Source organism: Sceloporus occidentalis, unplaced genomic scaffold (assembly GCF_023333645.1).
Source record: "Sceloporus occidentalis isolate IW3139 unplaced genomic scaffold, rSceOcc1.0.p SCAF_101, whole genome shotgun sequence".
Lineage (NCBI taxonomy): Eukaryota > Metazoa > Chordata > Lepidosauria > Squamata > Phrynosomatidae > Sceloporus > Sceloporus occidentalis.
In genome coordinates this window covers 227,040-252,631 of record NW_028317081.1, presented here as the reverse complement: position 1 = coordinate 252,631, position 25,592 = coordinate 227,040, and positions in this window count along the sequence as shown.

Here is a 25,592-nt window from a genome sequence, read left to right as displayed (position 1 = left end):
ATGGAAATATATTGGTTTCCGCAAGTCTTATAACCTTAATTTCCCAAATTTTTTTTACACCATTGTTTTGCCCAAACATTGTTTTTGCCAACAAACGTTGTGAAATGATCTTGTTTTAATGAATTAAAGGATTAGTATATTTAACATAGAAAGTTTTGAAAAATGCTTTTGTCTTCTTTAATAATTGTCCTTAATTGAGAACTATTTATAGATCAAAAAATACCTTGTACCTCAATAAGCAAGCAAAATATTTCCTTAAAAGGAGAAAAGGAGGAAAAACCGATTCCTTGACTGTTATATTTATGAGGAACAAGGAATTTGATGGTAGATAAGAACCATTCAGCCCATCAAATAAAACAGGGCTCCCTAGGACCCCTAATAACCAAGGTCAAAGGATCACTCCCTCCCCAAGTACACCGAGGAAGGGGTAGAAACATTAACCTTGGAAGGGATGGTATAGAAGTAAAGGTAATAAAATAGACTTTGTATAGGGATAGTTTGACGGTGCTGGATGGACCCTTAAAAAAGTAAGTGTAAGCTTTTCTTCCCAATAAGTTGCACTCTTTGAGTACTAAGAGAGTGGACATTGATTTTCATGGATGGAATTCATCTATATTACCTGGGGGACTTAGAGGTGGGGGGGATAGGTACGTTTTTTGTTAAAAACTAATGTTTTTTTTGTTCACCTACCCACTGGTCAGTGGATTGGGGATTGGGAAGTAGATACCCCAATGGTATATTCTTAATTTCCCCATAAGGAACATGATGACAGTGAGGGAAAGAAACAGAATGATGTCCATGCCTTCAGTAGTCTATACTTTTAGACTTTAAACCCCCACCATTCCCCTAATCATGTGATTGGGTATAGCTTGGCACTATAGCCTCAAGGTTAATTCCCCCCCCCCCACATGGGGTGAGAGGAATGTGTATTATAAGTATAAGAATGATTTTTGTGAGAACAATTGTAAGTGAATTTACAAGTTAGACTTCTGGCCAACTCTTCCGAGTTTGCTTCTCAACCATTTATATCCAACTTGTATGCACTTGCATCCTAGTCAATGGACCCTTATGGGCAGATTACTGTTCAGTTACCTGCGATGGGGCATTTAACCAAGCCTATTACTATTTATTGTAGCACCTCTTGGTGTGTGTTTTTATGTTTAGCAACACAACACATCAGCTTGGAACAATGTCTCTGATGTGATCTGGTAACTTTAGGTAGAATCCAATATCTCTCTACAGATCGTGGTTTTGCTAGAACATTATATTGATTAGATGAGTTGCTGAAAAGATGTCAAGAGGGCAAATTACATGTGGTTCCAAATGACACAATGTACTTTATAAGTACATGCGATATCAATGGCGGAATCAGAGCTGTACGTCGGGCTGGATGCTGAGCTAAACAGGAAATTTGTGGAAGATTCTGAGATGTTATAAATCAATTGTCATTCTTGATTATACCAGCAACAGGTATATTAGTTGCTTACAAAAACATTGAAACACAAACTTTGACAGCCCGTAAGAACCATTCAACCAAGTAAATCTTCCCGTTGTTCCTGATATAAAGACCTTAATCAGTTCTTGGACTCGTTTTAGATTCCAATAGCTGGATTAACCTCTACTGCTTCTGATGGGAGGCTGTTCCACGTATCGGCAAACCTCTCAGTACAGTAAAACTTACTTAAATGACATCTAAGTCTCTGATCCTCTACCTTTAGATTATGATCTCTTCTCCTCCTTTAAAACAATCTTCCTTCCTGTAATTTGTTAAATCCCATTAAGCATTTAAATGTTTTTATCACATCTCCCCTCTCTCTTCTTCCTCCAAGCTATACATATTGAAATCCTTTAGTCCTTCCCGATTTGTTTGTAGGATACAATTTTTTTTTCACAATTTTAGTAGCCCTTTTTCCAATGATCTTCTGCAGATGGGATCCGCAGGACTTTACCCTATGTAAGGTGTGACCAGAAATCGGTTAAGCTGCAGAACCACCTCCCTCTTTCTGCTACTAATGCCTCTCATCACGTGGCACCTTCAAGTATGTCTTGTTTATCGCACTTATGTACTAATCACAATCTTTCCCAATCTGCTCTGTGTTTTTTCAACCCGTTTTACTGCCACCCTCTTGTATCTGACTCTTTTTTTGACAAAAAGGTGAGAGTTGGTACCATATTAGCCGTACAAGCACAGGAGGCGAATATAGTCAAGTTGATACCTTTATTGGCTAACTGCTTAGATTTAGAATGAGACCTCTGAGGCATCTCCCATCTCCAAATCCCCATGGGAATTTCTTTCCAATTATCACTTTGTAGACCAGCCTGCAGACCAGAGATCCAGACAACCTTCACCCACTAGAAGTGCGAACACCTTCTGACACCTCTTGAGAAAGATGGCAATCTACATCTCATTATATCACCATTGACTGATCAAAGAATTTGGGACTGAACTGATCTCAACTGCTGTCCAGTGTGATGTGTATGTGTATTTAAGATGCCTTTCACATTTATTTCATATAATATGCCCGAAGAAGAGACCCGAGAGGTCTTGAAAGCTTGCATTCTAAATCTACTCAGTTATCCAATACATGTATCAACCTGACTCTACTTGTCTCCTGTTTTGTTTGTTTTTTTTGCTCATCATCTGAAATGAGGATGAAAACCGTTCATTCCACCAACTTAAATAGGCACCCTTCCATTTTTTGTTGCAAAACATTCCAAAGTGGTCTTGCGGAACCCATAGATAAGGAACCTTGCTGTTTACTGTATCCAGGGCCTATTTTGGCCATCCTTCATTCTCCCAGACCTGCAGAGACCACAAGCATAAGAAAAGCCAAAGGGCTAGACTAATAAATAATAAAATACCGGCCATAGTTGCAAAGATGGAGCCACAAAATGGCGGAACTACAATATTTTTTCACCACCTCAGCACTTCCCCATCAATAGTTATCACAATACACAATTACTACATGTCAATCATCATGTACTTGTGTTTTTGTAACCTTAAGTGCCAGAGGGTTGTGTAGAATTATTTACCCATCAGGCACTTGGTGTGTCCCTCCTAGCAACATCATCAAAATGTTACATTTGTGGGAAAATGACCAACATTTTTGAACATTTTCGTAACTAAATGTTTTGCACGATCTCAAATGGGGGGAAAAAAACATGTATTAAAAATATATGATTCCCAACACTTCCTGGATATATTCTGCCCTTTCCCACAAACATACAATTTCAAAAGTCTTAAAAGTCGTGCTTAACAATTTATGTTCCAATAGGAATTAAGGTCTTCATTAATTGTGGCTACATTTTTTTTTATATTTTTCATAAGTAAAGAACTAGTAAAAAAGTGACATTCTCATCTTTAGATACAGAGCAGTCACCATTGTCAGATTTCATGCTTCCACTTCCAAAAGAGCCTCATTCATCAACCAAACTAAAGCAAAATACTCAATATGACAAAATAAAATGAATATTCAATTTTTTTTAAGTCCACGCTAAAAATATTCATCAGTAAGTAGGGTGCCTCACGTGTTTCCCCTTGTTTGAAATACGACACACGCTTATTACCCTGATGACCGCAGAATATTTTTAATATTCAATATTTATTTTTAGAAAGATTTTTTTAATTATTGATTTTGGCAATGAATCTGCAATTATTTGTTTATTCATATTTTTGACTTACCTGCTTTTAATCCAAAAGCCATGGCCTGATGATAATAGTACTGGGTAACGTTTTGATCACTGAGATTGTAAGCTTGCGAGCAGAGCCCTCTTTACCTAACGTCTTAGTTAGTGCAATAATAAAACATAATAATAAGAATTTTCAGTTAAACAATAGAACATTGTGTGTTCAAGGTTTTTTTTGTGTGAAGTGTATTCAGAATTCTCAGAAAAACCAAAGAGTAGTTGTGTAGATTTTTACTTAAGGTGTTCCATGAAGTTATTCTAAAACAGCAAGAAACTAACAAGAGAAGGTATTGTGAAGATCACATAGCTGGATCTATTTCATATAAAAAACAAAATACTGTCTGCGCTTCTCACCCTAATAAAGTTGGCAACAAATATATAAACATAATATAAATGAGAGGTTTTGGTTATATGAATTGGCCAAAGCATAATTAAGCTCACCCGCCACGTCAAGGCACACTCTCAATAGGGTGAGAACCTACTCTCACCTCCTACATAGTGGGCACACAAAGCAGTTTATACTGCTACCAAAACCAGATTAATGTGTTGGGGGAGGTGCAATTAAACCTCCTCCCATTTAACCCCTGGACAGCAAGCTGCAACCAGACTAATGAGGAGCCAACAACCTCAAATATGTGCAAACAGGGAAAAGAAAAAATGTCGGTGCGCTAAGCTAGTCTCAGGCTCAAATAATACAAATGTATAATATGAGGCCTACCAAACAGTGTGTATTATTTGAGCCTGAGACTAGCTTAGCGCACCGACATTTTTTCTTTTCTCTATTTCATATAATACAGAAAGGGACTTGGACATTCTTATCTGCTCTGTGCTAGATAATCTGACAGTAACTTTGTTGTACCGCTGCCATTTGCGCTAAAATATTCATGTAAATATCTGAATTAAACATTACACATATTTTAACGTAATTAATTTATCGGCAGAAGGGCCAGTTAACATTGATGTAAGTCCTAGAGGAATGCGGCTAATATTAAGAAGCCTAACATTAGCATAGTTGTGCATGCTTTGGAGAGGTCCATATCAGCAATTTCTACTAAAGGGGCTTGTCGACAATGGTATGTTTATAGCTTATACCATTTTATAGTTTTATATTGGGTTCTAAACTACAGAGGTAAAAGTGTCTTGCCCAGTGATAAACTGGCAGGGCGGGTGAAAATTCTTCAAACCGGGCCGGTGCAGGGGATACTAGGGGGAACTGTAGGGAGGACAGGGGAACTGTAGCAAGGACAGGGCGCACGGCTTGGAAGCCCACTGGCAGGGCACATGGCTTGGAAGCCCACTGGCAGGGCACATTGCTTGGAAACGGCTGGACAGGTGGATAAGTCTGGGACATGCCGGGATCACAAATCTGGATCGTAAACGTAGCCAAGGTCATACACGGGAGATCAGAACAAAGTATTGCTGCTAGCAGGTTAACAGGGACCCAAGACAAACAATGCAGAGGCCCAGACTGAAGGGCAGAGAAGGTATAACAGGGCAGAACAGGTATAAAAGGGCAGAACAGGTATAAAAGGGCAGGGCTAAACGTGGCTCAGCTGTCTCAAGTATTTAGAAAGGGGTGCTGCTGAGAGGGAAGGGTGGCCACTAGTGGCTGCAGGTAGACATGACAATTGTCAGGACTACCCGTACAATGGCACTTACCGCAGGAGTTATTCTGCCCAGTCCCCTGATACAAAGGGAGAAGCCCCAAGTAACAGAGAACCAGGACTTAGAGGATCCCAACAGTAAGGAGGCCTAGTACGGGCAGGTAGATATAGGTACTGAGTAAACAGGTGAAGGAATCTCCGGACTAGCCAAACTGGTACACGGGTAGCAGGTAGTCACACAAGCCAGGAGTCGAGACACGGAGCGGGTAGTCAGACGAGCCAAACTGGTACACGGAGCAGGTAGTCAAACAAGCCAGGAGTCGAGACACGGAGCGGGTAGTCAGACGAGCCAAACTGGTACACAAAGAGTAAACAGGCAGGCAGAGGGTCAAAATAACGAAGATCAGGAGTTCAGCAATATACGAGATATAGGACCACAACAGGGTGCAGGAGAAACGGATTTCCGGCTTTTTAAAGCGGACGCCAACCTAAAACCCCGCCTCCAAGCTGACGTCACGGCCGAGCCCTCAGCCGCCCGTCACCACCCCGATGCCAGCCACGCGGCATAGCCACGCCCCCAGAGTTCCTGCGGTAGCCGCCAGAGGAGGAGGTAAGTATGGAGGCCGGGAGGACCTCAGACTCAATCCCTTGAGTTCCGTGCCGGCGGCGGATATTACGGCCGCCGGCAATGGAGCTCCGGGGAGGGATCTCGAACTCCCGGTTACCGCGGACGGTAGCAAACCGAGTGATCGAGAACCCGACGTCCGCGAGCGGCGATCCGTCCGCCGGAGCCGGGTGCCGGGTTATCGGGCGCTCAACATCTGCGAGTGGCGGTCCGCCCGCCAACGCCGGGAGTCGGATCAATGACAACAATGATATGATTATCACATATTCCAGGCTGGTATGGTGGAACCCTGACACCTTGGTCCAGGTCACTCTCAGAGGCTGGCGCAATATGGGCATACCTGGGAACTCTCCAGGTTTGACCCGGAAATTGCTGGGTGAATGCCCCGCTTCCCGCCCATTTTCCCTGATGTCAGTGGGCAGTTGTGGCTCGCCATCCCAAAAGGGAAGGCTCCGGGTAGCCGGAGCCCAGAAGTTCCCAGGTATGGATATGGGGTCACGTAACATGATGTTACATGACCCCGATGGTAAAACCACAGTTGCTTTCACGGGCAGCTATAAAGAAAGGCTCTGGGCACGGTGTGACAGATAGAGTGGAGCATGGTGGACTATGTTTTAGTGTAAGTGCATGTGTGAGTGTTTATGTGTAAGTATGCGTATGTGTTATAGTAAGCGTGTGCTACTGTATCGGGGGGAGGGCAAGGAGCCTTAGGTGGCACTCAACTATACCTGCACCCCTGGGCCAGAGGGTTCCAGCCCTGCCCTAGTCTTGCCCTAAGCTAAAGAAGATTGCACAATCAATGCTGTGGGCGTTAATATGTAATTATTAAGACTGTATGTGTACAATAAATTAATAAGTTGTCTTCTTACTTTTTCCATCAGGTGCAACTTAAATTGTTACAGTTTTACAGATAAGTTTCAGACATTCATACTTTGCTTAGAATACTCAAGAGAGATGTAAACAACCCCCAGTTGTAGCGAGGCAAAAACACTGCATAAAAGGGACATTTTATCCTTTTCACTTCCTGCACGTGGAGTATAACATAAACAAGTCATTACACCGCCTCGTGCTAAACTACATTCCACTAAACTAGGCGTTAAATAGACTTCATTACCAAACCGTATTTATTGCTACTTCTATAGGGATGGCTTCTTACCCAAACTTATATTTTCAATTTAAAAAAGCCAAATGGGCAAAAAAGCATTGGGGAAAGTATAACAAAAGTGTGTATAATACAACAATGGTATGATATGTAACAACACAACCAACAATATATTCTTTAATAATGTTCTCATAAACTTAGTACAATTTAAGCAAACAAGGTAATATTCAGACCAACTTTCTGCAGCACACAGATTATTAAATAGAAAAGGAAATGTCATATACTTTATAAACCATAAATCAGGCACTGAAGGTCTGGCTAGCAATCTTCGTTCCAGTTCATCCCAAAGGTGTTGAGGTCAGGACTTCATGGACTTCATGCGGGACACTCACGTTCCTCCAAACCAACAACTTATCCAACCATGTCTTTATGGGCCTTGCACAGTCATGCTGGAATAGAAAAAGGCCTTCCCCAAACTGGTGCCAGTCCGGTAGGTAGAGTTCTACAAAACACAGATTCGTCCATCAGGCCTCCAGATAGTAAAGATGTGTTTTACACACCACCAGCCAACACTTGGTGCTCGGCCATGGAAACCCATTTCATGAAGTTCCAGAAGCACAGCGTTTGTGCTGATGTTTCTTCCAGAGGGGTCTCTCTGGTGAGCGATGAAAGGATAGGTGGTTTTCACACACTACGCTCTTCAGCACTCAGAGGTCCTGCTCTGTGAGTGTGAGTGTCTACCACTTTGTGGCTGAGCTGTTGTTACTCCTAGATGCTTCAACTTCACAATAATAGCCCTTACAGTGGACTGGGGCAGATCTAGCGGGGCAGACATGTCATTAACTGACTTGTGGAAAGCTGGCATCCTATGACAGCGCCATGTTTAAAGCCCCTGAGCTCTTCAGTACGACCCGTTCTGCTGCCGATGTCTAAGGAAACGGCTGTCTGTGTGCTGATTTTATACACCTGTTAGCAATAGGTGCTGCTGAAGCACCTAAACTCAATAATTGGGAGGGGTATCCACATACAGTTGGTCATATAGTGTACATATACAAACACTTTGGCCATTGGCTGTTCGGTAGGATCACTACATTTCTTTTCTATAATTCTAGTACTTTTTTCATAGACATGCGCAACACAGCTGAGCCTGGGAATGAAACGCTCCAAACAGTATCATGTCCGCAACAAATTACCCATCAGATAAGACAGTATAAAAACGAGTCTTAATATATGACGTGGAAACACGTCCTTGTGCTGCTACACTGATAGAGACAGACGCAAATAGGCATCAGGCATATAAATGTATATATGCTGTACATGCACATAAACATACGCTTTATAGGCACAACCACATGCATTCACACAGAGATATTCATGCATGCATGCATACACGCCTGACACATGATCCTTCCTGCAGATTACCTCTGTGTTCTGAGGCAGGAGAGGTACCCCATGCAATAAGTGAGCCCCTACATCACTCAGGTGTTGGGGCACCTTGGCACCAGGGGTCCTTGGACAAATGCCCCATTGTCAATCCCCCCTGATCTATGGTAATATGACCACAGGGCAATAGAACAGAATTTTGACCCACAAGACAATCAACAGGGCTAAGAAAGAATCAGCCTATTTTACCCTTTTTAAATGGAAAAATACTTTTTTTTTTTACTGCTTTTCAATAGATTTGAGAAACTTTACACTGTTTTAAAATCAAGTCTAGTTATTATCATATCTGTAAAAACTGTAGTGCCGCGGGTTAGCATCATTTCTGTGGTATTAACTGGCAAAAAACGTATTAAGAGGTGTATTTGAAAACTTAATACAGGACGTCAATATGTCAATTCAAAGTATTTGTGGCACAGATTGAAAAACTGATTTTGAAAGAACAAAGACAAAATAAAGCTACATGAATGTCACGTTGATTGAGCGAAGCACCTTATTCTGTAATTTATTAAGGGTAAAAAATGTGTTTTCCAGCACAGGTATGACTCACTACTAGAAGATTAAAGCATTTCCAAAACAGATGACAATGATTCTGGAGAACATTCCTATACACATGTGCTGCCGACGTACTGGATTTTCTGGCCGAAAATGAAATGTGTGGTCAGAATTCCGCAGCGTGGCATCAAATCTCATCTAACAATACAGTGAACTCCTACAAAAGCGTCATTCGCACCATGTCCCAATTCTCAGCGGTGTCAGGCTTCGAAATCAATAGTCGCAAATGCGAAGCTTTGAACATATCTTTGGATACATGTTGGCTAGATGAACGAGCATGCGCTGGCTGTAAAGGATGTCCTACGCTTTTTCGCTTTCCCTTTGGGATCAGTTGAGTTCTCGGTGTAAGCCATATAACCAGCCCTCTGTCATGAAGCCACTATTTAGTAATCCAGAGTTCCCAGATGGGCTGAACCCCATCATCTTTTCGGTGGTGGCGATCCCATAACATCACCAAGGATAGTCACTTGTACTATATGGGTCGCTTACAAACTCTGAGCACACTTTACTCTTTACAGATGCCTCCCTCTGAAACTAGGGTAAAGCTGGGGATGCTGGGGGTAAGGTGGGGTGGTAAGAGATGTCATGATGTGTAACACATTGGTCCGACCAAAGGTTGGCATAATTTGTATTGAAGGCTCACGACATCACTCTCTATCGGCCTTGTCTGTGTTCATCACATGGATGTTTAACCGATCTTTTATAGCAATGTAGTGTTACATATTATTCGAAGGCTCCATTGTAACGTTGACCAATAATTGTTACACTTGTCCTCATAATATTATTAACCTCATAATATTGTCAATGGCAAATTCCAACACTTTTAGTAATTGATTTAACTATGTAACCCAGGTCCAACCAAATGCTTCTTGCAGCAGAAGGTCACAGAGATGGACCTTCCTAATGTCTATCATGACATCCGGCATGACGTTAAAATATTGTCTGGCAAGTGGTCAGCCTGCTGCTTTATTAATTCACCCAAAACTCATATAAAGATATATAGAAACAGAATCTGACGGCAGATAAGAATCATTTGGGCCATCTAGCCTATCCCTTTTTATCTGATATAAAGTCTGAGGCCTTAATCAGCCGTCGGTCTCACCTTAGATTCAGGATAGCTCTATACTTATCCCATGCATGTTTAAATTGCCTCACTGTATTAGCCTCGACCACTTCTGCTAGGAGGCTGTTCCACTTATCTAACCTTAACCAGTCATACTATTTCTTCTACTATATTTTGATAGACTGGAAGTTACTTTAGTTAGAGCTTCGAGCTGCTATTACTACACATTTTGTTTTGTAAAGCATGCCTACCATAAGCTGACAAGCAAGTGAACAATGAACGTTAACGTATATAAATGCTGACGCGGGTTACTGCCGTATCAGTGATCACTGGCACAAGGGCAGGTTTCATCTTAAGTCAGCGTATTCAGCCTGCAGAGCTGCCAATGGAGAAAAAAACACTATAATCATACCATCATAACATAAGGAGGTCAGGCTGTCCATATTTTCCCGTTAAGTTATAGTTTTAGATGAACATTGATTTGTGCATAAATATTGATAAACACAGCTTAAGGGTAAAGGGGATCATGGAAACAAGATTTTTCTTACTTTTTTCTACAATTGTCTTTATTTTGGTGCTGATTTATATAACAACAATCAGAATAAATCAGATGTGTTATTGTGGTCTGGCTCAATCCTCACAGGCTTAGTTCCGGGAGATGAACCATCCTTTCATTATTTTAATAATATTTCATCCGCTTATGTAAGTATATCGAATAACTGAATAAAAATAACTGTTACACTATTAACTTGATAAAACATTTTTGCCACATACATCTCACTGTCTGAGGCATGTTAGTCCTATTTCATTAATGTGCAATAAAAAAATATATATCATTTTTTACACACGGTCAACCCACATTACTTGATATATATAATGAATAAGGGGTGCGTAGATGGACTCATACAGAGAGGAATAATTCTCGGAATCAGCTGAGAAATAGCCAAAAGTTGTAAACCCAAGTTCACATTAACATAAGCAAGATTGTAAACAGTGGCAAGTTGGGGTTGGCACAGGCAGCAAACAGATGTGATGAGAAGACAAGTCAAGCCAGGAATCCCGGGACACAACAAAAGGAATCATGCCCAGGCACCTTCCAAACTGTCTTGGAGAACGAGGCAATGTTGGTCCGGTGCCAGGGGCTTTCATGCTTCGATAAGGCGTGTAGTACCATAGGACACCAACTGCAGACGCTAACAGCAGCTTGTCTGTTGTAAACAAAAATGTCACATGTTTACAGCTTTGTTTCTCAATATTACTAAAAAAAAATTATTTTAAAATGCGGTAAAAGGAGATGGTTAATTTACCACCATTGTTTTTTTACGGACAGCTCTTCATGCTCACCCGATCTGCCGTTCCAGATCTGGTGCGTCAGTGAGCAGCCTCTGGCTGGATAAGCTCGGCTGCATGCTACGTGAGCATGAAAGTGTAACGTCTGACAGCTCAGATCCAGCTGACGGCATTATTTCCATCATTCGGAGGCTACCAGCCTTCAGTCCCGAGGTCCCCAAAGCCATGCCGAGATCAGTCACTTAGGCAGCTTCTCTGATGTGTTTATTAATATTCATATATAAAGAAAATGTAGATTAATGGAACCGCTATCAGAAGCGGTAGAGGCTAATACATTAAGGGAGTTTAAACATGCATGGGATGGGGATAAAGCTATCCTGAATCTAAAACAAGACCAAAGACTGATTAAGGTCTGAGTCTCCACATCATAGATGGCCGAAGGGGTCTTACCTGGTGTTATATTCTATGTTTCTGTTGGGTTGTTAGGGGACAGAGCCACATGCACGTTATTTGGATACGTTCTCTTATTTAAAATAGTAAGTTATGATAAGGTTGTGTAAACCGACAGGCAATGCCAAGCAAAGTCAAGTTTGGGCAAAAACTTTAATAAGCCATATCACATCAGCAATCTGTTCATTAATAGCAAATAATGATGGTTTTGCACCATGTCAAAAACTCTCCCATAACTTTTTTTTAGCACTTGTATCAGTTTTCAAAAATATTGCGCCGTTTTCTTTTTAAAAACAGTTCTTGTTTTTGCACAATGTTTTCAGACAGCTGCATATTAGCCATAATTATGTGTTCTAGTTCTGCTAGCTTAGCCCGATCTATTAGACAGACACGCTGCTCTCCTTCACACCGCTAACACCAGACTTAACCCTGAAACTCTGTAAACCGACACACACTCCCGCTAACACTATCCTGTACACTAACACACACACATATATACACAGAAACAAATACTAACACACACACGCCCATGCTAAGACTACACACTAATATACAAAAAAAATGCCATACTCCACGCACAATATGCTGACACCCACTCTCATGCTAACACCATACACTAATATGCGCACACACATGCCAACACCATACACAAACATATGCACACTTTAACACAGTACCATATACTCATACTAACACCTTACACACATACTACCTCCATACACTAACACACACTGTGTCATACAGTAGCACACGCTCACAATAATAGCATACATGTAATATATATATATATATCTACATACACACATTCCCACTCTCTTTCTCTCTCTCTCTCTCTCTCTCATCTCTTACCATCAGCACAGTACAAACCATTGATCTCTCCCTCCCTCTGTGCGGCTTCCCTATTACTGCCGGGTCGATATGTTGTATTTAAATGGCAATGCGATCTAACAAACCAACACCAGCTCCCCCTACCCTGCAGAATTTTTTATTTCACGTGTAAACCCTGCAGAATTGTATAAGGCCCGGGCCTTTTCAGCGCTGCGCTTATAGGCAAACCTGTACAAAGTGTCTCTTGCAGAAAAGACGGCACCCTACAAAGGTAGAGCATTGGGAAAAAGCTAGGTCGGGATGAGGGGTCTGGAACCAGTGACGTTCCAGAGCAGAAGTTGGTAGCAGTGATAACTTCAGAGGGTCTGTGCGAAATGTAACTTTTGTTGTCTTTTGGTGTTATAAACCACACTGACTTTGGTAAACACCTTTAATGGCATTTAAGCCAAGAAACATTTTCTCGGAAATAGAACTTGAGCCCTTAAAAACTTTGAGATGGCTTTTGTGGATACAGAGAGAAGCATCAAGGGACTGTCCCCTAAAAATAGGGACATTTGGTAACCCTGTTTAAAAGCCACATAACTTACCTTTACCGCAGATTACCTCCTACTGCCTGGTCTTTCGGACAGAGTCCGTACGCATGGTTGGAAGTGAGGATCTGGCGGTCTGCACGGACGCTGACGGCGCATGTACTGTCAGGGAGCGGGGCCACCAAGTGATCTGAGATAAATTGAGTAATGTGGATTTTTTTTACCCAAACGCTAAAGATAAAGAGTTTTTCCGATATATAAAGATTTTATTTTTCCACATAACGTATTAACATTAATATCGACTATATAAAGTACTTGTGCGCTTATAGGCACCATTACCATGGCCCATGGCATACGAAACATTCAGGCCCAGGCCCCAATTCTGTAAGTACCGTCATGTTACTCTCCCAAGGTGCCCTCAATGTTACAGCGAACCCCCTCCTCGCCCAGATTGCCCCATGTACTGTGGTACTGGCTGTACCCCCCGAGGGCGATAGTACTACACACCCAGATGGTTTGCCTGGCTGCCAAAATATTAATTACCGCTACTAAGAGAAAAAATATTACATTTCCTCTCAGGACACAGGAGAGATGAATGTTCTATACTCTTTGCCAACGTCGCTTCATTGTTACAAATGAAAACTATATTTCATTAAAAAAAATGTCATTACAGTAAATTACATATTTTACGCTCAAACTCTTAGCTGGAAGTTCTAAAAATACAGAGCAGTAGCCAGTCCTAATTATTTAATTAAGTTGTTATTATAATTAAATTCCGGTGATCTCCAGCTCAGCACATTGCAAGGAACCAGTCCACATGAATGTTACTCATCAATTTCAACAGGCGGGGGGGGGACACTAAATGTTTTTTGAAAAGCCAATTCATTATGGCGATGACAGGTGGGGTCCTGGTACTTTAAGGCCAGCGGCCACCTGATGACAGCTGATGCAAGGATACGCGAGTCACACGCTACGTGTTTATGCTGTGCGGCCGCGCATGTCTATCCGCTATCTATACCCTGTAACACCTGATCTGCCGCTGGAGCAGATGATCAGTCCAGAGCTGGGGTTTTTAGTATAATTGTACACAAGTTATACAATATATTACCACTTTTAGGGCTGTAGAACACTATGATAGCCAGCAAATATTCAGATCTCATAGAAACGAGTAGTTAGTTTTTCGGGGGTTAAAAAATTATTCATATTCAACGAACTTCGTCCGTCTCCGTCTTATTTTCAGACTAAATTTGTCCAACAGTTTGTCTTTGGATATTCTGTCCGGGTTGTCATGAAAACAAGAAACAAACGTGTAGAAGACGTTGAATTAAAATTACGAGATTCTCCTCTTCTTAGTGTAGGTAAAATGGCGGCCGCGGCGACGAACAAAAGAACGAATGGACGAAGGTTTTCGTATTGTGTTATCGTATTCTTTTTCAGTTTCTTTCGTCGTTGCGTTTGTTCATTCGTTATACGGACAAATGAATGAAACGACAAAATTTGCTAGGAAAACCCATTCGTACGAAAACAAACACGCAAGTCTAGAAAAGAAGTGGCATCCAGGAAGGAAGGTGGACAGATAGCTTTGGGTCCCAAAGAGGAACACTTGGGAAGTATCCCATAAACAAAACTAAGGATCAACCTTTTAAGGCACATTGTAGTCGTATGACTTTATGAAAACTTTCATTCATACGCTTTAAGGGGATACTTCAGCAGCTGCTTAAGTTGCTTACATGGTAGCACCAGCTATATACTTGCCTAGAGCGCTGTGATTTTTAGTTTGGCTACAGGATGCATTTGCAAACCAGCCATTAATCCATGTAAAGTTACATTATGTATTCTTATTATTATTGATGGCACCATCATATTCTGCAGCGCTGTACAACGAAGACATAGTTACATAGTTAAGTAGGTTGAAAACAGACATACAGTCCATCAAGTTCAGCCCTTTCAAGTACCCGTATCTGTTGGTCCAGAAGAGTGCTAAAGAATCCTAAAATTAGACTTGCATCCAATCCCAAAGGGGTAAAAAAAATCAGTATTACTAAACTGTATATGTAACAGAGTTCACCCAAAACAATTCACGTTGCAGCGAATTCCACAGCTTAACTGCCATGACTGTAACGATAAACTTCCTTTTGCTTAAAAAATAATTTTCTTTCTTCTATCCATAGAGGACGTCCTGTACTTCTGTCCAGTAATCATTTACTCCGTAGCCCAATTTGGAAAGTTTGTCTTCGTTGATTTTCTATTCCTTTTTTTTTTGTTACCCGTCTCTGAACCTTTTCCAGTTCCATCAGTGGTGGCGTTTTTTTTTGTTGTTGTTTTTTTTTTTTATGAACTGGTACAAAATTATAATGAACTAGAATTATATATAAAATTGAATTGCATTATAGGTTATACCCAGAATATCACTGATGTAAATTTCCCAGATAATCTGAATGTTTTTTTCTTTCCAGGTACCTAGTTGAACCTTTACAACAGAATCAATGAGTACGTTCCATGCCACAAAAGCGTTACAGGAACTGAAGTATTAGAACTTCTCATTCCAAAAGCCTGAGCCACCTGTAATTGTAATAAATGATTACCTTACCTGTCAGGTGCTGGTATTACTGTGGGTCACTGATACCTGAATATGTTTTGTAAATTTGCACTTCAAATGGGTGCTTTTTATCAACCTCATTTTGCTTGCTTTAACAAAAACAGATTTTCACTTTTCCAATCCTAATTACAGGATAAGCCTGTGTAACGGGGGAGTCGGGATGCTAGGTGAAGTCAGGGGCAGGTCTGTCCAAATTCTTTACATAAGACCCGGCAATAATAGCCCAGAAGCTTTTACAGGCAAGGTAAGCGTGTGTTAGTTACAGAGGAGGGCACTCAGCTTTAATTGCCCCCCATCCCCGGGTTAGAAGCACCAGCTGTCCCCTGGGTAGAGTGTTTGTTGAGTCAGCCGGGAGGTCTTGATAACACTTTCAGCTTTAAGGTGTAGGGGTAGTCTCTGGGGTTTATTACCCACATGGGTAGTTTGCAGATGACTTGAGGAGAAATAAAACATTTCATCTCACCAACTGCACTACGCATTATAAAAACACAACACGTCACGTTTATACCTGAATAAGTTGGCCCTTCTTGATGTATAGTTTAAACGGTAAAGCGACTAACCTTTGCTGTAGTAACACACAGAAATAATGAATGTAACCGTGAAATTTGTGACAATTAGCTCTTAATATAGGTACATTCTGTGAGCCTCTCAGTCTCTTGCATGGTATCCTTTTAAACTCATAGATGTACATTTGTTCTGAACATAGTGTTAAATAAACAATCACACAAAGGCCAATTGTGTAACTTAGTGCAGAAAAAGGCTTTAGCTGAGCTTCTTTTGTACGCATTTATGTTAAAAAAATGTAAGTGACTAAGGGCATTAATATTTTTGTTAATAGATATTTTGAATCTGGCCTTCTCATAGGCTTAATGTAGACCCTACCCTACACGTACCCCCTGACCCTAGATGATGCTTGTCCATCTGGCAAACGCCCCAGAGAGCCTACCGTATATCGGTATTGGTGCAGATCCGTTAGCGTGTGGCTAAATGCTTGCAGATTTCAAGCCAGGGGCTGCTTCTACGTGATTTTACTCCCCAGTTCAAGGCATTAAGGTCTGTGCTGCTCGGTAATCATTTTAATAATAAATTTGCCGCCCCACGGTCTTCTTTCTTCATCTGCTGCTCCCTGTGTCTTCTTTCATCTCTCTGTGAACCTGGTCTCCTGGTGCACTTCTGCAAAAGGGTGGAGCTTCGGTTCCTCCAATTAGGGGAGAGGGTGTGTACAGAAGCTCTGCCTTTTGCAGAAGTGCACCAGGAGACTGGGTTCATGGAGAAGCGGAAGAAGACAGAAGAAGCGGAGCTGCAGGAAAGGAGACAGGAGCACGGACATCGGTGCTAACCTGCAGACTGTGGCTACACGCTGCAAAAGAGCATAGAAAGGGGCTCCATATTTCAAGCCAGGGGCTTTTTCTAAGTGACAGAAGAAGACTGGAAAAATGAATATGAAGAACGTATACGAATATTCACCCGAAATGAACAGGAGAACGGGCTATCTTCCTAGTCAGAACACAAAGACTTTACCGGTGCCCAAGTCTAGTATCTACTATGCTATGTAGGCCAATGCTATAAAATGTATAGATCAAAAGATAATAGGTTCTACCACTTGTACTACAGGTACAATTGAATGTAAGCCCTTGGGCCTTAGGGTTTTAATTTCAATATTTAGGATTCCACGGCATTACTCACTTGTCCATGGTATATTACAGGTTAAATCCCTGTTTGGGGGTTTAAGAATTGAACTTAAACCAAAGAAGAATGCTTATTAACCCTTTCAGAACAAGGGACATACTGTTACAATCTAAAAATATAGTCTAGATGACCAAGGACATAATAGTATGTCCTATGATTTTTGCACCAGTGAGGCCATTTCCCAGAGCGCAGATTACATCAGAGTAAGAAAGAAAGTCACAGCTACTGTGATCAGCAATGAAGGGCAATGGAACCCTGCTTGATAGTCAAAAAAATGTATCTAAAAATATTTGAAACATAAAAAAAAAATAAACAGACTTCAGTGATGTCAATATGACATAATAAGGGGTACCGTCCAGTTCCAAGAGATCTCTGGGGTCTTTAAAGGCTTCAAAGGGATCTTCAGTCAAAAAAGCGTAAAGAATGTACAATAATACAAATGTGCCCCTCCCACTAGAAATTTACAAAGTTCAAAAAAAAAAAGAAAATGCTCCCTTAAGAAAGTTAAACAAAAAAACCAAAACATGCATGTGGGGAACTTTCCTGCTCAGGGTTTTTGTTATCAGTGGGACATAATTCATGGAAGTAAAAAGGGGGGGGGGGTCAGAGCTTTCTACTGGTTTTTTGGCATATTATTCATAATAAATGAGAGACTACACAAAAAAGTGGTACTTAGAGAAAGCCTTACCTGTCCTTGAAAAAACAATCATTTATGTGGTTACACTAAACATGAAAAAGTTGAATAAAAGTAAATAAAAATCATTAAGGCGAAGCTGCAGATGCAGAGCTGGAATCAATGCTTTCTGGGCATTGGCACAGGGTGGAGGGCCACATTGGACCCCTCTGACATTGAGTGTCAGTGATTAAAACATGTATGGCCAAACGCACACAGCTATTTGCCTCTGAGCCCAGTTGCAGCCAATGCGGATCTGTACATGACATTAATGAGTGGGTATGAAGACAAAATGTATGGCTCTTTTGATCTATACATTTGCTAACCTTTTAGCAGTAGTAAACTAGCACATGTAATCAATTTCCTGTCCAGAACTTATTTCCCTTCTAACCCCCCCACACACACACACACACACACAAAGGCTGCCCGAGCTAACACAGTGGGGAGGAATAAATCACATAGATCAGGAAGCTAAGACCGCTGCTGCTGCTCCCTCCCAGAGTCGCCACAATATAGGTAGTTTAAATGAAGCGAGAGTTCCATTTATCGACGGGTTATTTCTCTACTTTAGGTTTTTATAAGATTATCTCTCCAAAGGATGGGGGGTCCGCAACCTAATAGTGAAATGAATTAATTTCCTGACTGCTCCTCTACATTCATTTCCTAAACTCTCTAGCAGAATTCTGACCGCGATCCGGGCGAGGGAATGAGAGCTTTATCTGCAAACACAGCACAAGGATGTTTTAGCTCCAGAAATGCCCTTTCTGCCTTGACACACATGGCCTTGATCTTCTGCATCTTGTTCTTCTGCAGCTGATAGCAGGGGGGGGGGCATTAACCTTCTCTTTGCCACGGGACTAAGCACAAAACCGGCAACCAAAATGTATATAATCAGTGGCCCGTTTATTCTCGTCATTTTAATTAAAATAAAGCCCCCCCCCATCTTCATTCGCTGTACTTGAAGTTCCGTCACCCAGCCTGCCCGACGTGGTTATGCCACCTTCTAAGGGGTTCCAAAGAATACCGGAGCCACGAAGATTGTCTGTCACTCGATGTCACGGCCAAAACCGGCCTCAGGTGCCCCTGTTACCCACCGCCGGCTCCGAACAGCCCACCGGTCCCACACCGGCCCTCTGCTCTACGTGGCAGGAGCACCAGCGTCTCCGATAGGGTGACCGCATCGGCCATGTTTTCCAGGACACCTATAAGTTATACATATTGATGACCGGCACAGGTAAAGTGCTGCCGAAGCAGACTTTGCCTGTCGGCTCTGTGTTGTTCGGACTTCTCTCTGATTTCGCCCCCAAACCCGGCCTTTCCCAGCTCGGTTTGTCATTCTAGTGCCGTGGCCCTCCGGCCACTTCGTGAAACTTCTACGCAGGGAGCCACCAAATTCGTTCACCAATTAACTCTAATTCCGGTTCTCACGGAAACCCTGACTTGTCATTACCTAACGAAACACTTAATCCAGTCACCTGTGTTTAAGCAGGGATATCAGCATTAACATACTGGTAGCATAAGCACCAACTGAGAGTCATTGTGTGACCTGAGATTGGGGCGAAGACCCTGACGCTCCGTGTCGCACCCCGAGCGATCCCAGACATGAACCTGTCCCTCTGGAGCAGCGGTCTGCCTCGAGTGCTGCACCTCTGACCTCACCAACTTATCTGAGTCCTGCACCAGTACCACGGCCGCATAACTCTTTCTACTCCAGGCCAGGCTGCTTCTCACCACGCAGGCCAAGCGCAACAGAGCACTCCTCACCTTCCCAATCCTGGGGATGTCACATTGTCCTACCCCCCCAGCACAATAAAGCCCCGCATCCTAAATCCAACGCATATTTATATCAGAAATCTGGGGAAGTATTGGTCTGAGAGTGATCAGAGTTGCAGTTGCAAAATCCACTGCCTTAGGACGCAAGTAAGTGGGTTAGCTGTCCGAGGGTGATGGGAGTTGTAGTGCAAATAAATACTACCTGACCTCCTCCGTCTCCGCACATAGAACAGGGAGCCGCGGCTTTAAGGTTCTTGCCGCCTTCTGAGTAGCACTTAACGGGTAAGCGAGCAAGTCTCATAAGGAAAGCTTAATCGCTGTCCCAGGCATGCTTAAATTCCCTCACTGTATTAACCTCTACCGCAGCTGCCGAGAGGAGGTTCCACTGATCTACTACCCCTCAGTAATGTAAAACTTCCTTACATTACTATAGTATAGAGATGTACGTAGCGGAAAAGAAACTCAAGGGGGGAGATCTCTGAACCAAACACACAGTTTTCTTCACCGCCTGAATGCTGGGTGTTACATAACATTCCAACACATCTATTAACCCCTCCAGTACCAGGAAAAGCAATGAACTATAGAATAAACCCACATACTCCCTTTAACCAGGGACCCCCATTACTGTCCTGCTCTGCAGCCTTTACCCTCCCCCAGAACAAAATCTATATGCACTACCAGTCATCTGGCACTTAACAGGTTAAAGGTGCACCTCTAGATGCCCCTGCTTGGTGCAATAGGGGGGGGCCAAGCCTGGGTACACTCAGCCAATCACCACCCTGCCATGCCAGTGACTTTCCACTCCCAGAGTGCGTGAGACCAGCCCACATTTTGCAGGCAGCTTCGGGCCGTGACGTCAGCGAGGGGCGGGGACCCAGCGAGGATGAGGACTTTCAGGGTTTTAAACCTCAGGCTGCCCGAAGGAGCTGGGAGTGCAGCCTCGGAGCAGGGGGCCAGATAGAGTTACCCCCAGCCCGCCGTCTGGAGCCCTCACCCACCCGGCCTCTGCCCTCTACAGTCCCGGCAGATCAAGAATGGAAACAGCCCTGGATTATCTTACTGCGAGAAGAAAGCCGTGCATGTTACAGCCCTGGGCAGGTAATTATAAATATTACCCCCCCCCCCCAGCAAGAGGTCATCATCTAAAACTAGAGGGTCAGAGGCTTAGATGTAATGGAAAGATGGTTTACTTTACTGAGAGGGTGGTAGATAAGTGGAGCAGCCTCCCTGCAGAAGTGGTAGAGGTTGGTACAGTAAAGGAATTTAAGCATGTATGGGATGAGCATATGGATCCCGAATCTAAGACCCGAGGAATCGGTAAGATCTGCCAGCCGGGGCCGTATGGATCTGATTCGCAGTTTCTATGTGTTGTGTAATGGCTAGACGGAAAGCTTGCTGGGTGATCTCTCCTCGGAGGGAACAGGAAAGAGATCTCTGCGGGCTTTATGGGGTTAAGGAAGGAAGCTCGGGCCCGATTGCATAAACCTCTTTACCTGCCCGGGAATCCGCTGCGTGATCACATCACAAAACATTTACTTTAAAGGGAAAGCTGCCCGTGAGATCTATCGTGCCGTCCGCTCGGGCGTCCCAGCCGCGCACGGAATGACCCGCCGTCCGCTCCGATTTCTTAAGGAAGATGCCTCGTCTTCGGGCAACGAGGTTCTGATTGACTGCCGGCTCTTTCGGTCTCCGCCGTACATAAAAATCCATATTCTCAGTGCGATATATGTGATTTATTATTGTTTTATATAGCGCCATCATATTCCGTAGCGTTGTACGTCGGTGCGTCTGATTGCTGTGGTTACTTGCCGTCGGGCGGTGTTGTTAATGAATGGGGTTATTAGAGGAAGAGGTGTGCGATGGAGTACACTGGCAGGGACGGCGCATCGTATAATTATAAGCGAAGGAAATCTCTATTTTGAGAAGATGACGATCCGCCCAGTAATCAGCCCGGAACGCGATGTCCTGCCCGAGCCCGGCGGGGTATATAATAAGATATATATTAACATATAGGGCTGTGATAAGCATGTGGAAGATATGTGAGTATGAGGGCTTGTCTTGCGATGCACAGAACATTATTTACTAATTTTATATATTACGGGCATATATGTGGATGGTTTGGCTGAGAGTTCTGACCCTACCTATGCTGTATTTTTGTTATGGAGATGTTTTCTAAAGCTTTATGGGGGATGATCGTTTTGTTTTTGTTATTTAAATACATAATGAGTTGTTTTGCCTCTTGCGTTGCCTTACTTTTATGAACGTTGAATCATTTTAGGTAACATAATGTAATGTGTAGAGGACTGTTGGGAAAATTCCATCCCAGCTCTTTCTGTCCCCACCTGCGGCAGAGTTGGCTCACCTGATGCCAATTTAAACATGCACGGGAGAGTTAGAGGCTCGGATGTACCATAAGGAAGTTTTTACGTTACTGAGAGGGTGGTAGATAAGTGGAACAGCTTCCCAGCAGAGGTGATAGAGGCTAATAGAGTGAGGGAATAGGCATATGGGCTGATAGTTATCTACTGTCAAGTTCTGTCTCTGATAGCTGGCTGGGAGTGTTGAGTCTATAAGCTGCTGCCACACACTATATGGCAGTGCTTTGGCATAGTGTATTTATTATTATTTTTGGGGGGTTATCTCTTTCACCAGAAGCTCAATATTGTCCCATCTGTAGCGTCGGCGTGCAGCTCTCCCTTCCTCCCGACGTCTTTAAGTTGACGTTTTCTGCGTGTGTCCGGTACCAGGACTCCCGTAATTCCGAGCTTTGGGAATTTAGCGCTGAGTTCCATTCAGCTGTTCTTTGCGGCTTATAGTCGGGTGCCAGCTCTGCTGGATGACCCTGTAGGGTTTCTATTTTCGTTTTGGCATGTAGTTTTAACCCCTTAAATATCAACGTGACCAAGAGGTCTAACACGGTGCTGTGACTTATGGGACTTGTTGGGTGAGAATGTCCTCCCAGCCTTTGGGGTATAACGTTTTAAGGGTTCTTATTCTAAAACATTCGTTTTGGGGTAAAGGCGAGACTCGTGTTCTTGAGTCGTTCACCTGAGCAAAGCCTTCTGCGCTATGAAGAAAAAGCCAACGAGGGCCAAAGAGCCTCGAATAATTCTCGTTGAATGGAAAGAATGATGGATCCGGTAACAGAAGAAACGCTCTAAAGACGTTAAACGAGTCCAGGAGACGGGTAATGCGCTGCTAAAAGGAATAACAGACGCGAAGGAGCCGGTGCTTTAGATCAGTTAATGGGATTTCATCTGCTGTCAGAACGTCGGGTCAAGTTGCTTCTGTTCTAGCTAATTTCGGGGGGATTGTAAGATCTCTAAGCAGGAGGTGTCGGACCCCTGAAAGCCCCCTGGCAGTTGTCAGTCTTGTCACACGGCTGTCTTAGTAGGAATGCTGTCTGATTTACGAATATGTTTGTCTTGCGTGTTTGATATGTTTATTATTATTATCCCTTATGAAGCGCTAATATATTACGCAGCGCTGTCCAGTATAGAGATGGGCTGGCTACCAGATACATGAAGCTGAGCTCTCAGCCTGTGATCTCGCCTTCAAGGCTTATTGGACTTTCCATACAATGTTCCTGGCAAGAATAGCGGGCTTTTGGGAGGGCGCTCCAGAGCTTACAATCTAAAATGCATACACAATATGTTCTTATGCATTTTTTTTATTATAAGGAAAAGCGAACATTTCATCAGTTGCTATGGTAAAAAGACCATTTCCATCACTTTCTATACATAAAAAGCAAATGAGCTATCAGTTTCTAAAGGCATTACAGGTTTTGAGCTGAGCAATGGTTTTTGTTTTTGTTTTTTTTTTGGTTTTTTTCCCCCCCAATAGCCCTGGCTGAGGACACTGGGAGTTGTAATGATACAGCTGACACAGACGTGGTCGCTGACTTTGATCTAAAGGTTTGAGAACTGTATTCCAATTTCAAACTTAACTTATACAGTGAGATGCATAAGGGAGGGGGGTGCCCGCTGGGATCGAATAACCTATGTTAAAAAAATAAAAAAATAAATAAAAAAGTGGGGATATTCTTTTCTGATTTTTAATTATGCATTACATTATTTTATTTTAATCGAGATGAAAACCTATTTCTGTTCTGCATTGGATAACGTTAAACATCGTCTTTATTCTAACTTATTTCAGTATAGCAGTTTAAATATCTTTCAATATTTTTAACAGGTACATATTAAATGCTGTCAGACAATATTGCGGTGTTTGTCCTTTTAAATGACGTGTCGGCCTTTGTACAGCTCTATCCGCTTTCACCTGTGCGTGTCAATAGAGTTAAAGTTTAGGAACAAAGTTGTCACTTCTGCTATTCTCTGCTTAGTGTAATGTGGAACCACAGCGCCCCCTGGTGTACATTTACATCTCTGCCACCTTCTTCGAATAAATGCAATTTTTGCCACTTAGGGGATCACAAGCAGCAGCAGCGTGCGTATAAAAGCCAAACCAGATATCTTTCTGTGATGCAAGTTAATCGTACTCAATGGGAAGTAAGCATGGTTTTATTTTAGTAGTACCTTGCTTGCTTCTGGGAAAAGTGACATAAGATTTCAAGATTTGATCATCTCGGATCACCCCACAGCCAATAAGAACACCTATTAACAGGGGATTTATTTATTATATATAAAGCGCCAACAATTTACGCAGTGCTTAATACAATACATATGTTCAAGTGGTATGACAAGTCGAGAATTGACAGACTGAGACAAACGGATACATATTATCGGTAGTAGTTTATGTAGCCTGTTGTACAGCGCTGCAGAATGTCCCAATGGATTTTGCAATGCTTTACAATACGAAAGAATGGTTCAGAAACTGTTTTTGATATGCTTATTATTGTGGAAGAATCAATATTCTGTTAAAAAAAAAAAACAAAAAAAAAACTTAAGTTCTATATCTCTAATATTGACTAATTGGGAGGGCTCCGTCCATATAGAATTTATATATAGAATTCGTATTGAGTGGGATCCAGACTGTGCACCTCTGGATTTATTTTTCCGGGATCTTCGTTAAGACGCGGTTTGGAATTTGACAAATGCTTGGTTTGCCTGTTGCAGACAGCTGTGAACGCACAAAACCTTCAGGCTTCACTTCTTTTCCGCTCTTTTAATTTGCACAACGCGGTAAAATTAATCAACCCCTTGAGAAAAGGGGGGGGGGAGTACCCCTATAAGCCTTTTACTGACACCTAGGCTGGGATTATTAGCAGGTCAAGAAGGTAGCACGGATCTCGTAGGGCTTTACAGCAGAGAACGGAAACATATATTTATGGAAAAATCCACTGCATAATTTATGCAACACAGCAGGCTTTCGCTATAACCGACCATTTCTACTGTTTATCCGCTCGGTGGGAGCGGTCACCTAAATGTCCTGCTCTCAGGATCAACATGATTATTCCTCCCCGCTGCTGTATTAAAGAGCGACTCCGTCTGCCACATGCACTGATTGGATGCTTGAAGCTGCCAATCAATTCCAGGTCGGCATCGTGGAGGAGGCCTGCTGCTGCAGCACAGCAGGAACCTTGTCGGGTAAGAGCTAGATGAAGAGTACCTTAAATACGCGTTCTTCTATAGTAGGGAGTGTTGGGGGCAATAGACTAGGGATTGACATTTTGACCCAGCCAAAAAACTTGAGCCAGCTTTTTCTTTTAATTTTTTTTTTTTTTT